Source organism: Pseudophryne corroboree (assembly GCF_028390025.1).
Source record: "Pseudophryne corroboree isolate aPseCor3 chromosome 7 unlocalized genomic scaffold, aPseCor3.hap2 SUPER_7_unloc_7, whole genome shotgun sequence".
Taxonomy (NCBI): domain Eukaryota; kingdom Metazoa; phylum Chordata; class Amphibia; order Anura; family Myobatrachidae; genus Pseudophryne; species Pseudophryne corroboree.
Window position 1 is genome coordinate 91,326 of NW_026967616.1, and position 12,660 is coordinate 103,985.

General features: G+C 48.3%; 10 non-coding genes across 10 annotated transcripts; all 10 read right to left on the reverse strand.

The window, feature by feature from the left end:
• Window positions 1–308: 308 nt before the first annotated feature.
• On the reverse strand, window positions 309–471 carry LOC134987117 (U1 spliceosomal RNA). Its single transcript, XR_010192843.1, has one exon. It is a non-coding gene; the product is annotated as a U1 spliceosomal RNA (small nuclear RNA).
• A 152-nt stretch (window positions 472–623) lies between these two features.
• On the reverse strand, window positions 624–787 carry LOC134987158 (U1 spliceosomal RNA). Its single transcript, XR_010192881.1, has one exon. It is a non-coding gene; the product is annotated as a U1 spliceosomal RNA (small nuclear RNA).
• Window positions 788–8,293: 7,506 nt separating this feature from the next.
• On the reverse strand, window positions 8,294–8,456 carry LOC134987123 (U1 spliceosomal RNA). Its single transcript, XR_010192849.1, has one exon. It is a non-coding gene; the product is annotated as a U1 spliceosomal RNA (small nuclear RNA).
• A 152-nt stretch (window positions 8,457–8,608) lies between these two features.
• LOC134987165 (U1 spliceosomal RNA) lies at window positions 8,609–8,772 on the reverse strand. The gene has a single exon (XR_010192889.1). It is a non-coding gene; the product is annotated as a U1 spliceosomal RNA (small nuclear RNA).
• Window positions 8,773–9,442: 670 nt separating this feature from the next.
• On the reverse strand, window positions 9,443–9,605 carry LOC134987109 (U1 spliceosomal RNA). The gene has a single exon (XR_010192835.1). It is a non-coding gene; the product is annotated as a U1 spliceosomal RNA (small nuclear RNA).
• Window positions 9,606–9,757: 152 nt separating this feature from the next.
• LOC134987152 (U1 spliceosomal RNA) lies at window positions 9,758–9,921 on the reverse strand. The gene has a single exon (XR_010192876.1). It is a non-coding gene; the product is annotated as a U1 spliceosomal RNA (small nuclear RNA).
• A 670-nt stretch (window positions 9,922–10,591) lies between these two features.
• On the reverse strand, window positions 10,592–10,754 carry LOC134987102 (U1 spliceosomal RNA). Its single transcript, XR_010192829.1, has one exon. It is a non-coding gene; the product is annotated as a U1 spliceosomal RNA (small nuclear RNA).
• Window positions 10,755–10,906: 152 nt separating this feature from the next.
• Window positions 10,907–11,070, reverse strand: LOC134987090 (U1 spliceosomal RNA). The gene has a single exon (XR_010192817.1). It is a non-coding gene; the product is annotated as a U1 spliceosomal RNA (small nuclear RNA).
• Window positions 11,071–11,745: 675 nt separating this feature from the next.
• Window positions 11,746–11,908, reverse strand: LOC134987108 (U1 spliceosomal RNA). Its single transcript, XR_010192834.1, has one exon. It is a non-coding gene; the product is annotated as a U1 spliceosomal RNA (small nuclear RNA).
• Window positions 11,909–12,060: 152 nt separating this feature from the next.
• LOC134987142 (U1 spliceosomal RNA) lies at window positions 12,061–12,224 on the reverse strand. Its single transcript, XR_010192866.1, has one exon. It is a non-coding gene; the product is annotated as a U1 spliceosomal RNA (small nuclear RNA).
• Between the last annotated feature and the right edge of the window lie 436 nt (window positions 12,225–12,660).

Below are 12,660 nucleotides of genomic sequence, written 5' to 3' on the forward strand. Positions count from 1 at the left end.
CGCATTAAACACCTCCACCCTCCTTCGGTGTGGGGCTCATGATGGCTATGCCCCAGCCCCTGAAGCATTCAAGCTGATTTCTTGCAGCAGCTGGGCACTGTAACAGCTCCAGAGCTGCTCTGTAAGGCAAGTAAAAGGGTGTGGGCCCTGCAGCACTACCTGTAGTTTGCATTGTGTGTTGGAAGGTACAAAGTAAGCAGACGGGAGAAGTCAGGATAGTGCCGCAAGGGCATAGAAGGGAGCAACTCAAGAAAAGAGAAGTGGAAACAGACTGCAAATTAGGCTGGAGAGAGACCTGAGACAAAGAGATCTGAATTATACGAGAGCCGACCAGGTGAAACACAAATTATGCAGTCAAGTGTCCAACATTTGGGGAAACCGCAGGAGTAGCACACCCAGAGTGCAATGGGTGAGCCTTGCCCTGGGAGAAGCACCTTCATGATCATAGTATCTCACCTGGCAGGTAAGTAGGAGCTGGGCTAGAGCTGGGGAGGGTCGCTGCTCGGGCACCCCCCTGTCAAGTGAAGGAGATCCAACTGAGGCAGCACAAGGGAACTCTCAAAAGAAGAACAAGGCTAGAGGAAGATCTGAGACAAAGAAATCTGACTTTTACCAGAGCTGACCAGAGGAAAGCACAAACACAGTCCCTCACTACCACAAATAATGCAGTCCAGTTTCCCACATTTGGGGAAATCACAGGGGTCAGCATACCCAGAATGCAATGAATGAACCTCACCCTGGGAAAACAATCTTCATGACCATGGTATCTCCTATGCAAAATAAGTATGATTTGGGATAGAGCTGGGGAGGGCCGCTGCTCAGGCACATCTCTGTCAAGTAAAGGAGATTCAACTGAGGCAGCACAAGGGAACTCTCATCGGGGGACAACAACTGCAGGGAGAACACATTTTCAGATGAACATGGGAGGGCAGAAGGCTGCCTAATACTGAAGCACCCCCAAACAACAAACCAAATGCAACAACTAGTGCTAGCATTCCTGGGGGAAGGCCTGCAGCAGATGGATTTGCATATGGTGATGTCATCCAAGCAGTGGGTCAAAGTTGGCTTCAACACTCATCTGCATATGAATAGAGAAGAGGGGCGTGCAGGGCATGGCGGCCTTTTGCGGCGCTTGGATGACCCCTAGTTCGCATTAAACACTAGAGATGAGCGCCTGAAATTTTTCGGGTTTTGTGTTTTGGTTTTGGGTTCGGTTCCGCGGCCGTGTTTTGGGTTCGAACGCGTTTTGGCAAAACCTCACCGAATTATTTTTGTCGGATTCGGGTGTGTTTTGGTTTCGGGTGTTTTTTTCAAAAAACCCTAAAAAACAGCTTAAATCATAGAATTTGGGGGTAATTTTGATCCCAAAGTATTATTAACCTCAAAAAACATAATTTACACTCATTTTCAGCCTATTCTGAACACATCACACCTCACAATATTATTTTTAGTCCTAAAATTTGCACCGAGGTCGCTGTGTGAGTAAGATAAGCGACCCTAGTGGCCGACACAAACACCGGGCCCATCTAGGAGTGGCACTGCAGTGTCACGCAGGATGTCCCTTCCAAAAAACCCTCCCCAAACAGCACATGACGCAAAGAAAAAAAGAGGCGCAATGAGGTAGCTGTGTGAGTAAGATTAGCGACCCTAGTGGCCGACACAAACACCGGGCCCATCTAGGAGTGGCACTGCAGTGTCACGCAGGATGGCCCTTCCAAAAAACCCTCCCCAAACAGCACATGACGCAAAGAAAAAAAGAGGCGCAATGAGGTAGCTGTGTGAGTAAGATTAGCGACCCTAGTGGCCGACACAAACACCGGGCCCATCTAGGAGTGGCACTGCAGTGTCACGCAGGATGGCCCTTCCAAAAAACCCTCCCCAAACAGCACATGACGCAAAGAAAAAAAGAGGCGCAATGAGGTAGCTGACTGTGTGAGTAAGATTAGCGACCCTAGTGGCCGACACAAACACCGGGCACATCTAGGAGTGGCACTGCAGTGTCACGCAGGATGTCCCTTCCAAAAAACCCTCCCCAAACAGCACATGACGCAAAGAAAAAAAGAGGCGCAATGAGGTAGCTGTGTGAGTAAGATTAGCGACCCTAGTGGCCGACACAAACACCGGGCCCATCTAGGAGTGGCACTGCAGTGTCACGCAGGATGTCCCTTCCAAAAAACCCTCCCCAATCAGCACATGATGCAAAGAAAAAGAAAAGAAAAAAGAGGTGCAAGATGGAATTATCCTTGGGCCCTCCCACCCACCCTTATGTTGTATAAACAAAACAGGACATGCACACTTTAACCAACCCATCATTTCAGTGACAGGGTCTGCCACACGACTGTGACTGATATGACGGGTTGGTTTGGACCCCCCCCAAAAAAGAAGCAATTAATCTCTCCTTGCACAAACTGGCTCTACAGAGGCAAGATGTCCACCTCATCTTCACCCTCCGATATATCACCGTGTACATCCCCCTCCTCACAGATTATCAATTCGTCCCCACTGGAATCCACCATCTCAGCTCCCTGTGTACTTTGTGGAGGCAATTGCTGCTGGTCAATGTCTCCGCGGAGGAATTGATTATAATTCATTTTAATGAACATCATCTTCTCCACATTTTCTGGATGTAACCTCGTACGCCGATTGCTGACAAGGTGAGCGGCGGCACTAAACACTCTTTCGGAGTACACACTTGTGGGAGGGCAACTTAGGTAGAATAAAGCCAGTTTGTGCAAGGGCCTCCAAATTGCCTCTTTTTCCTGCCAGTATAAGTACGGACTGTGTGACGTGCCTACTTGGATGCGGTCACTCATATAATCCTCCACCATTCTATCAATGTTGAGAGAATCATATGCAGTGACAGTAGACGACATGTCCGTAATCGTTGTCAGGTCCTTCAGTCCGGACCAGATGTCAGCATCAGCAGTCGCTCCAGACTGCCCTGCATCACCGCCAGCGGGTGGGCTCGGAATTCTGAGCCTTTTCCTCGCACCCCCAGTTGCGGGAGAATGTGAAGGAGGAGATGTTGACAGGTCGCGTTCCGCTTGACTTGACAATTTTGTCACCAGCAGGTCTTTCAACCCCAGCAGACCTGTGTCTGCCGGAAAGAGAGATCCAAGGTAGGCTTTAAATCTAGGATCGAGCACGGTGGCCAAAATGTAGTGCTCTGATTTCAACAGATTGACCACCCGTGAATCCTTGTTAAGCGAATTAAGGGCTGCATCCACAAGTCCCACATGCCTAGCGGAATCGCTCCGTGTTAGCTCCTTCTTCAATGCCTCCAGCTTCTTCTGCAAAAGCCTGATGAGGGGAATGACCTGACTCAGGCTGGCAGTGTCTGAACTGACTTCACGTGTGGCAAGTTCAAAGGGCATCAGAACCTTGCACAACGTTGAAATCATTCTCCACTGCACTTGAGACAGGTGCATTCCATCTCCTATATCGTGCTCAATTGTATAGGCTTGAATGGCCTTTTGCTGCTCCTCCAACCTCTGAAGCATATAGAGGGTTGAATTCCACCTCGTTACCACTTCTTGCTTCAGATGATGGCAGGGCAGGTTCAGTAGTTTTTGGTGGTGCTCCAGTCTTCTGTACGTGGTGCCTGTACGCCGAAAGTGTCCCGCAATTTTTCTGGCCACCGACAGCATCTCTTGCACGCCCCTGTCGTTTTTTAAAAAATTCTGCACCACCAAATTCAAGGTATGTGCAAAACATGGGACGTGCTGGAATTTGCCCATATTTAATGCACACACAATATTGCTGGCGTTGTCCGATGCCACAAATCCACAGGAGAGTCCAATTGGGGTAAGCCATTCCGCGATGATCTTCCTCAGTTGCCGTAAGAGGTTTTCAGCTGTGTGCGTATTCTGGAAAGCGGTGATACAAAGCGTAGCCTGCCTAGGAAAGAGTTGGCGTTTGCGAGATGCTGCTACTGGTGCCGCCGCTGCTGTTCTTGCGGCGGGAGTCCATACATCTACCCAGTGGGCTGTCACAGTCATATAGTCCTGACCCTGCCCTGCTCCACTTGTCCACATGTCCGTGGTTAAGTGGACATTGGGTACAACTGCATTTTTTAGGACACTGGTGAGTCTTTTTCTGACGTCCGTGTACATTCTCGGTATCGCCTGCCTAGAGAAGTGGAACCTAGATGGTATTTGGTAACGGGGGCACACTGCCTCAATAAATTGTCTAGTTCCCTGTGAACTAACGGCGGATACCGGACGCACGTCTAACACCAACATAGTTGTCAAGGACTCAGTTATCCGCTTTGCAGTAGGATGACTGCTGTGATATTTCATCTTCCTCGCAAAGGACTGTTGAACAGTCAATTGCTTACTGGAAGTAGTACAAGTGGGCTTACGACTTCCCCTCTGGGATGACCATCGACTCCCAGCGGCAACAACAGCAGCGCCAGCAGCAGTAGGCGTTACACGCAAGGATGCATCGGAGGAATCCCAGGCAGGAAAGGACTCGTCAGACTTGCCAGTGACATGGCCTGCAGGACTATTGGCATTCCTGGGGAAGGAGGAAATTGACACTGAGGGAGTTGGTGGGGTGGTTTGCGTGAGCTTGGTTACAAGAGGAAGGGATTTACTGGTCAGTGGACTGCTTCCGCTGTCACCCAAAGTTTTTGAACTTGTCACTGACTTATTATGAATGCGCTGCAGGTGACGTATAAGGGAGGATGTTCCGAGGTGGTTAACGTCCTTACCCCTACTTATTACAGCTTGACAAAGGGAACACACGGCTTGACACCTGTTGTCCGCATTTCTGGTGAAATACCTCCACACCGAAGAGCTGATTTTTTTGGTATTTTCACCTGGCATGTCAACGGCCATATTCCTCCCACGGACAACAGGTGTCTCCCCGGGTGCCTGACTTAAACAAACCACCTCACCATCAGAATCCTCCTGGTCAATTTCCTCCCCAGCGCCAGCAACACCCATATCCTCCTCATCCTGGTGTACTTCAACACTGACATCTTCAATCTGACTATCAGGAACTGGACTGCGGGTGCTCCTTCCAGCACTTGCAGGGGGCATGCAAATAGTGGAAGGCGCATGCTCTTCACGTCCAGTGTTGGGAAGGTCAGGCATCGCAAACGACACAATTGGACTCTCCTTGTGGATTTGGGATTTCAAAGAACGCACAGTTCTTTGCGGTGCTTTTGCCAGCTTGAGTCTTTTCAGTTTTCTAGCGAGAGGCTGAGTGCTTCCATCCTCATGTGAAGCTGAACCACTAGCCATGAACATAGGCCAGGGCCTCAGCCGTTCCTTGCCACTCCGTGTGGTAAATGGCATATTGGCAAGTTTACGCTTCTCCTCCGACAATTTTATTTTAGGTTTTGGAGTCCTTTTTTTTCTGATATTTGGTGTTTTGGATTTGACATGCTCTGTACTATGACATTGGGCATCGGCCTTGGCAGACGATGTTGCTGGCATTTCATCGTCTCGGCCATGACTAGTGGCAGCAGCTTCAGCACGAGGTGGAAGTGGATCTTGATCTTTCCCTAATTTTGGAACCTCAACTTTTTTGTTCTCCATATTTTATAGGCAGAACTAAAAGGCACCTCAGGTAAACAATGGAGATGGATGGATTGGATAGTTTACTAGTATACAATTATGGACGGACTGCCACGGTTAGGTGGTATAAAAAAACCATGGTTAGGTGGTATATATTATAATAATAATACAATTATGGATGGACGGACTGCCTGCCGACTGCCGACACAGAGGTAGCCACAGCCGTGAACTACCGCACTGTACACTGGTTGATAAAGAGATAGTAGTATACTCGTAACAACTAGTATGACACTATGACGACGGTATAAAGAATGGAAAAAAAACCACGGTTAGGTGGTAGATATTATAATAATAATACAATTATGGATGGACGGACTGCCTGCCGACTGCCGACACAGAGGTAGCCACAGCCGTGAACTACCGCACTGTACACTGGTTGATAAAGAGATAGTAGTATACTCGTAACAACTAGTATGACACTATGACGATGGTATAAAGAATGGAAAAAAAACCACGGTTAGGTGGTATATATTATAATAATAATACAATTATGGATGGACGGACTGCCTGCCGACTGCCGACACAGAGGTAGCCACAGCCGTGAACTACCGCACTGTACACTGGTTGATAAAGAGATAGTAGTATACTCGTAACAACTAGTATGACACTATGACGACGGTATAAAGAATGAAAAAAAAACCACGGTTAGGTGGTATATATTATAATAATAATACAATTATGGATGGACGGACTGCCTGCCGACTGCCGACACAGAGGTAGCCACAGCCGTGAACTACCGCACTGTACACTGGTTGATAAAGAGATAGTAGTATACTCGTAACAACTAGTATGACACTATGACGACGGTATAAAGAATGGAAAAAAAACCACGGTTAGGTGGTATATATTATAATAATAATACAATTATGGATGGACGGACTGCCTGCCGACTGCCGACACAGAGGTAGCCACAGCCGTGAACTACCGCACTGTACACTGGTTGATAAAGAGATAGTAGTATACTCGTAACAACTAGTATGACACTATGACGACGGTATAAAGAATGGAAAAAAAACCACGGTTAGGTGGTATATATTATAATAATAATACAATTATGGATGGACGGACTGCCTGCCGACTGCCGACACAGAGGTAGCCACAGCCGTGAACTACCGCACTGTACACTGGTTGATAAAGAGATAGTAGTATACTCGTAACAACTAGTATGACACTATGACGACGGTATAAAGAATGGAAAAAAAACCACGGTTAGGTGGTATATATTATAATAATAATACAATTATGGATGGACGGACTGCCTGCCGACTGCCGACACAGAGGTAGCCACAGCCGTGAACTACCGCACTGTACACTGGTTGATAAAGAGATAGTAGTATACTCGTAACAACTAGTATGACACTATGACGACGGTATAAAGAATGGAAAAAAAACCACGGTTAGGTGGTATATATTATAATAATAATACAATTATGGATGGACGGACTGCCTGCCGACTGCCGACACAGAGGTAGCCACAGCCGTGAACTACCGCACTGTACACTGGTTGATAAAGAGATAGTAGTATACTCGTAACAACTAGTATGACACTATGACGGTATAAAGAAAGAAAAAAAAATACCACGGTTAGGTGGTATATATTGTAATACAATTATGGATGGACGGACTGCCTGCCGAGTTCTGACTGCCGACACAGAGGTAGCCACAGCCGTGAACTACCGCACTGTACTGTGTCTGCTGCTAATATAGACTGGTTGATAAAGAGATAGTATACAATACATACAACAATGAATATACTACTATACTGGTGGTCAGGCACTGGTCACCACTAGTCACACTGGCAGTGGCACTCCTGCAGCAAAAGTGTGCACTGTTTAATTTTAAATTAATATAATATTATGTACTCCTGGGGGCTCCTGCTATAACAACCTGCAGTGCTCCCCAGTCTCCCCCACAATTATTATAAGCTTTGCCTTTTATACATTGATGTGCAGCACACTGGGCTGAGCTGAGTGCACACAGACTGAGTCACACTGTGTGACTGGCTGCTGCTGTGTATCGTTTTTTTTCAGGCAGAGAACGGATATAGCAGAGAACGGATATATATTAAAATAAATAAAAGTTAACTAACAACAACTGCACTGGTCACTGTGGTAAACTCTGTCTGACTCTGCACAATCTCTCTCTCTCTTCTAATCTAATTTCTAATGGAGAGGACGCCAGCCACGTCCTCTCCCTATCAATCTCAATGCACGTGTGAAAATGGCGGCGACGCGCGGCTCCTTATATAGAATCCGAGTCTCGCGAGAATCCGACAGCGTCATGATGACGTTCGGGCGCGCTCGGGTTAACCGAGCAAGGCGGGAGGATCCGAGTCTGCTCGGACCCATGAAAAAAACATGAAGTTCGTGCGGGTTCGGTTTCAGAGAAACCGAACCCGCTCATCTCTATTAAACACCTCCACCCTCCTTCGGTGTGGGGCTCATGTTGGCTATGCCCCAGCCCCTGAAGCATTCAAGCTGATTTCTTGCAGCAGCTGGGCACTGTAACAGCTCCAGAGCTGCTCTGTAAGGCAAGTAAAAGGGTGTGGGCCCTGCAGCACTACCTGTAGTTCGCATTGTGCGTTGGAAGGCACAAAGTTAGCAGACGGGAGAAGTCAGGATAGTGCGCAAGGGCATAGAAGGGAGCGGCTCAAGAAAAGAGAAGTGGAAACAGACAGCAAACTAGGCTGGAGAGAGACCTGAGACAAATACATCTGAATTATACGAGAGCCGACCAGGGGAAACACAAATTATGCAGTCAAGTTTCCCACATTTGGGGAAATCACAGGGGCAGCACACCCAGAGTGCGATGGGTGAGCCTTGCCCTGGGAGAAGCACCTACATGATCATAGGATCTCACCTGGCAGGTAAGTAGGAGTTGGGCTAGAGCTGGGGAGGGTCGCTGCTCGGGCACCCCCCTGTCAAGTGAAGGAGATCCAACTGAGGCAGCACAAGGGAACTCTCGAAAGAAGAACAAGGCTAGAGGAAGATCTGAGACAAAGAAATCTGACTTTTACCAGAGCTGACCAGAGGAAAGCACAAACACAGCCCCCCACTACCACAAATAATGCAGTCGAGTTTCCAACATTTGGGGAAATCACAGGGGTCAGCATAAACAGAATGCAATGAATGAACCTCACCATGGGAGAACAATCTTCATGACCATGGTATCTCCTATGCAAAATAAGTATGATTTGGGATAGGGCTGGGGAGGGCCGCTGCTCAGGCACATCTCTGTCAAGTAAAGGCGATTCAACTGAGGCAGCACAAGGGAACTCTCATCTTGGGACAACAACTGCAGGGAGAACACATATTTTCAGATGAACATGGGAGGGCAGAAGGCTGCCTAATACTGAAGCACCCCCAAACAACAAACCAAATGCAACAACTAGTGCAAGCATTCCTGGGGAAGGCCTGCAGCAGATGGATTTGCATATGGTGATGTCATCCAAGCAGTGGGTCAAAGTTGGCTTCAACCCTCGTCTGCATATGAAAAGAAAAAAGGGATGTGCAGGGAATAGCGGCCTTTTGCGGCGCTTGGATGACCCCTAATTCGCATTAAACATCTCCACCCTCCTTCGGTGTGGGGCTCATGATGGCTATGCCCCAGCCCCTGAAGCATTCAAGCTGATTTCTTGCAGCAGCTGGGCACTGTAACAGCTCCAGAGCTGCTCTGTAAAGCATGTAAAAGGGTGTGGGCTCTGCAGCACTACCTGTAGTTTGCATTGTGCGTTGGAAGGCACAAAGTATACAGACAGGAGAGGTCAGAATAGTGCGCAAGGGCATAGAAGGGAGCGGCTCAAGAAAAGAGAAGTGGAAACAGACAGCAAACTAGGCTGGAGAGAGACCTGAGACAAAGAGATCTGAATTATACGAGAGCCGACCAGGGGAAACACAAATTATGCAGTCAAGTTTCCCACATTTGGGGAAATCACAGGGGCAGCACACCCAGAGTGCAATGGGTGAGCCTTGCCCTGGGAGAAGCACCTACATGATCATAGTATCTCACCTGGCAGGTAAGTAGGAGTTGGGCTAGAGCTGGGGAGGGTCGCAGCTCGGGCACCCCCCTGTCAAGTGAAGGAGATCCAACTGAGGCAGCACAAGGGAACTCTCGAAAGAAGAACAAGGCTAGAGGAAGATCTGAGACAAAGAAATCTGACTTTTACCAGAGCTGACCAGAGGAAAGCACAAACACAGTCCCCCACTACCACAAATAATGCAGTCAAGTTTCCCACATTTGGGGAAATCACAGGGGTCAGCATACCCAGAATGCAATGAATGAACCTCAACCTGGGAGAACAATCTTCATGACCATGGTATCTCCTATGCAAAATAAGTATGATTTGGGATAGAGCTGGGGAGGGCCGCTGCTCAGGCACATCTCTGTCAAGTAAAGGAGATTCAACTGAGGCAGCACAAGGGAACTCTCATCTGGGGACAACAACTGCAGGGAGAACACATATTTTCAGATGAACATGGGAGGGCAGAAGGCTGCCTAATACTGAAGCACCCCCAAACAATAAACCAAATGCAACAACTAGTGCAAGCATTCCTGGGGGAAGGCCTGCAGCAGATGGATTTGCATATGGTGATGTCATCCAAGCAGTGGGTCAAAGTTGGCTTCAACCCTCGTCTGCATATGAAAAGAAAAAAGGTATGTGCTGGGCATGGCGGCCTTTTGCGGCGCTTGGATGACCCCTAATTCACATTAAACACCTCCACCCTCCTTCGGTGTGGGGCTCATGTTGGCTATGCCCCAGCCCCTGAAGCATTCAAGCTGATTTCTTGCAGCAGCTGGGCACTGTAACAGCTCCAGAGCTGCTCTGTAAAGCATGTAAAAGGGTGAGGGCCCTGCAGCACTACCTGTAGTTTGCATTGACGTTGGAAGGCACAAAGTAAGCAGACAGGAGAGGTCATAATAGTGCGCAAGGGCATAGAAGGGAGCGGCTCAAGAAAAGAGAAGTGGAAACAGACAGCAAACTAGGCTGGAGAGAGACCTGAGACAAAGAGATCTGAATTATACGAGAGCCGACCAGGGGAAACACAAATTATGCAGTCAAGTTTCCCACATTTGGGGAAATCGCAAGAGCAGCACACCCAGAGTGCAATGGGTGAGCCTTGCCCTGGGAGAAGCACCTTCATGATCATAGTATCTCACCTGGCAGGTAAGTAGGAGTTGGGCTAGAGCTGGGTAGGGTCACTGCTCGGGCACTTCCCTGTCAAGTGAAGGAGATCCAAGTGAGTCAGCACAAGGGAACTCTCGAAAGAAGAACAAGGCTAGAGGAAGATCTGAGACAAATAAATCTGACTTTTACCAGAGCTGACCAGAGGAAAGCACAAACACAGTCCCCCACTACCACAAATAATGAAGTCGAGTTTCCCACATTTGGGGAAATCACAGGGGTCAGCATACCCAAAATGCAATGAATGAACCTCACCCTGGGATAACAGTCTTCATTACCATGATATCTCCTATGCAAAATAAGTATGATTTGGGATAGGGCTGTGGAGGGCCGCTGCTCAGGCACATCTCTGTCAAGTAAAGGAGATTCAACTGAGGCAGCACAAGGGAACTCTCATCTGGGGACAACAACTGCAGGGAGAACACATATTTTCAGATGAACATGGGAGGGCAGAAGGCTGCCTAATACTGAAGCACCCCCAAACAACAAACCAAATGCAACAACTAGTACAAGCATTCCTGGGGGAAGGTCAGCAGAAGACGGATTTGCATACAGTGATGTCATCCAAGCAGTGGGCCAAAGTTGGCTGGAACCCTCATCTGCATATGAAAAGAGAAAAGGGGTATGCAGGGAATGGCGGCCTTTTGCGGCGCTTGGATGACCCTTAGTTCGCATTAAACACCCCCACCCTCCTTCGGTGTGGGGCTCATGTTGGCAATGCCCCAGCCCCTGAAGCATTCAAGCTGATTTCTTGCAGCAGCTTGGCACTGTAACAGCTCCAGAGCTGCTCTGTAATGCAAGTAAAAGTTTGTGGGCCCTGCAGCACTACCTGTAGTTTGCATTGTGCATTGGAAGGCACAAAGTAAGCAGACAGGAGGAGAAGTCAGGATAGTGCACAAGGGTATAGAAGGGAGGGGCTCAAAAAAAGAAGAAGTGGAAACAGACTGCAAACTAGGCTGGAGAGAGACCTGAGACAAAGAGATCTGAATTATATAAAAGCCGACCAGTGGAAACACAAATTATGCAGTCAAGTTTCCCATATTTGGGGAAATCACAGGGGCAGCACACCCAGAGTGCAATGGGTGAGCCTTGCCCTGGGAGAAGCACCTTCATGATCATAGTATCTCACCTGGCAGGTAAGTAGGAGTTGGGCAAGAGCTGGGGAGGGTCGCTGCTTGGGCACCCCCCTGTCAAGTAAAGGAGATCCAACTGAGGCAGCACAAGGGAACTCTCGAAAGAAGAACAAGGCTAGAGGAAGATCTGAGATAAAGAAATCTGACTTTTACCAGAGCTGACCAGAGGAAAGCACAAACACAGTCCCCCACTACCACAAATAATGCAGTCAAGTTTCCCACATTTGGGGAAATCACAGGGGTCAGCATACCCAGAATGCAATGAATGAACCTCACCCTGGGAGAACGATCTTCATGACCATGGTATCTCCTATGCAAAATAAGTATGATTTGGGATAGGGCTGGGGAGGGCCGCTGCTCAGGCACATCTCTGTCAAGTAAAGAAGATTCAACTGAGGCAGCACAAGGGAACTCTCATCTGGGGACAACAACTGCAGGGAGAACACATATTTTCAGATGAACATGGGAGGGCAGAAGGCTGCCTAATACTGAAGCACCCCCAAACAACAAACCAAATGCAACAACTAGTGCAAGCATTCCTGGGGGAAGGCCTGCAGCAGATGGATTTGCATATGGTGATGTCATCCAAGCAGTGGGTCAAATTTGGCTTCAACCCTCGTCTGCATATGAAAAGAGAAAAGGGGCGTGCAGGGCATGGCGGCCTTTTGCGGCGCTTGGATGACCCCTAGTTCGCATTAAACACCTCCACCCTCCTTCGGTGTGGGGCTCATGTTGGCTATGCCCCAGCCCCTGAAGCATTCAA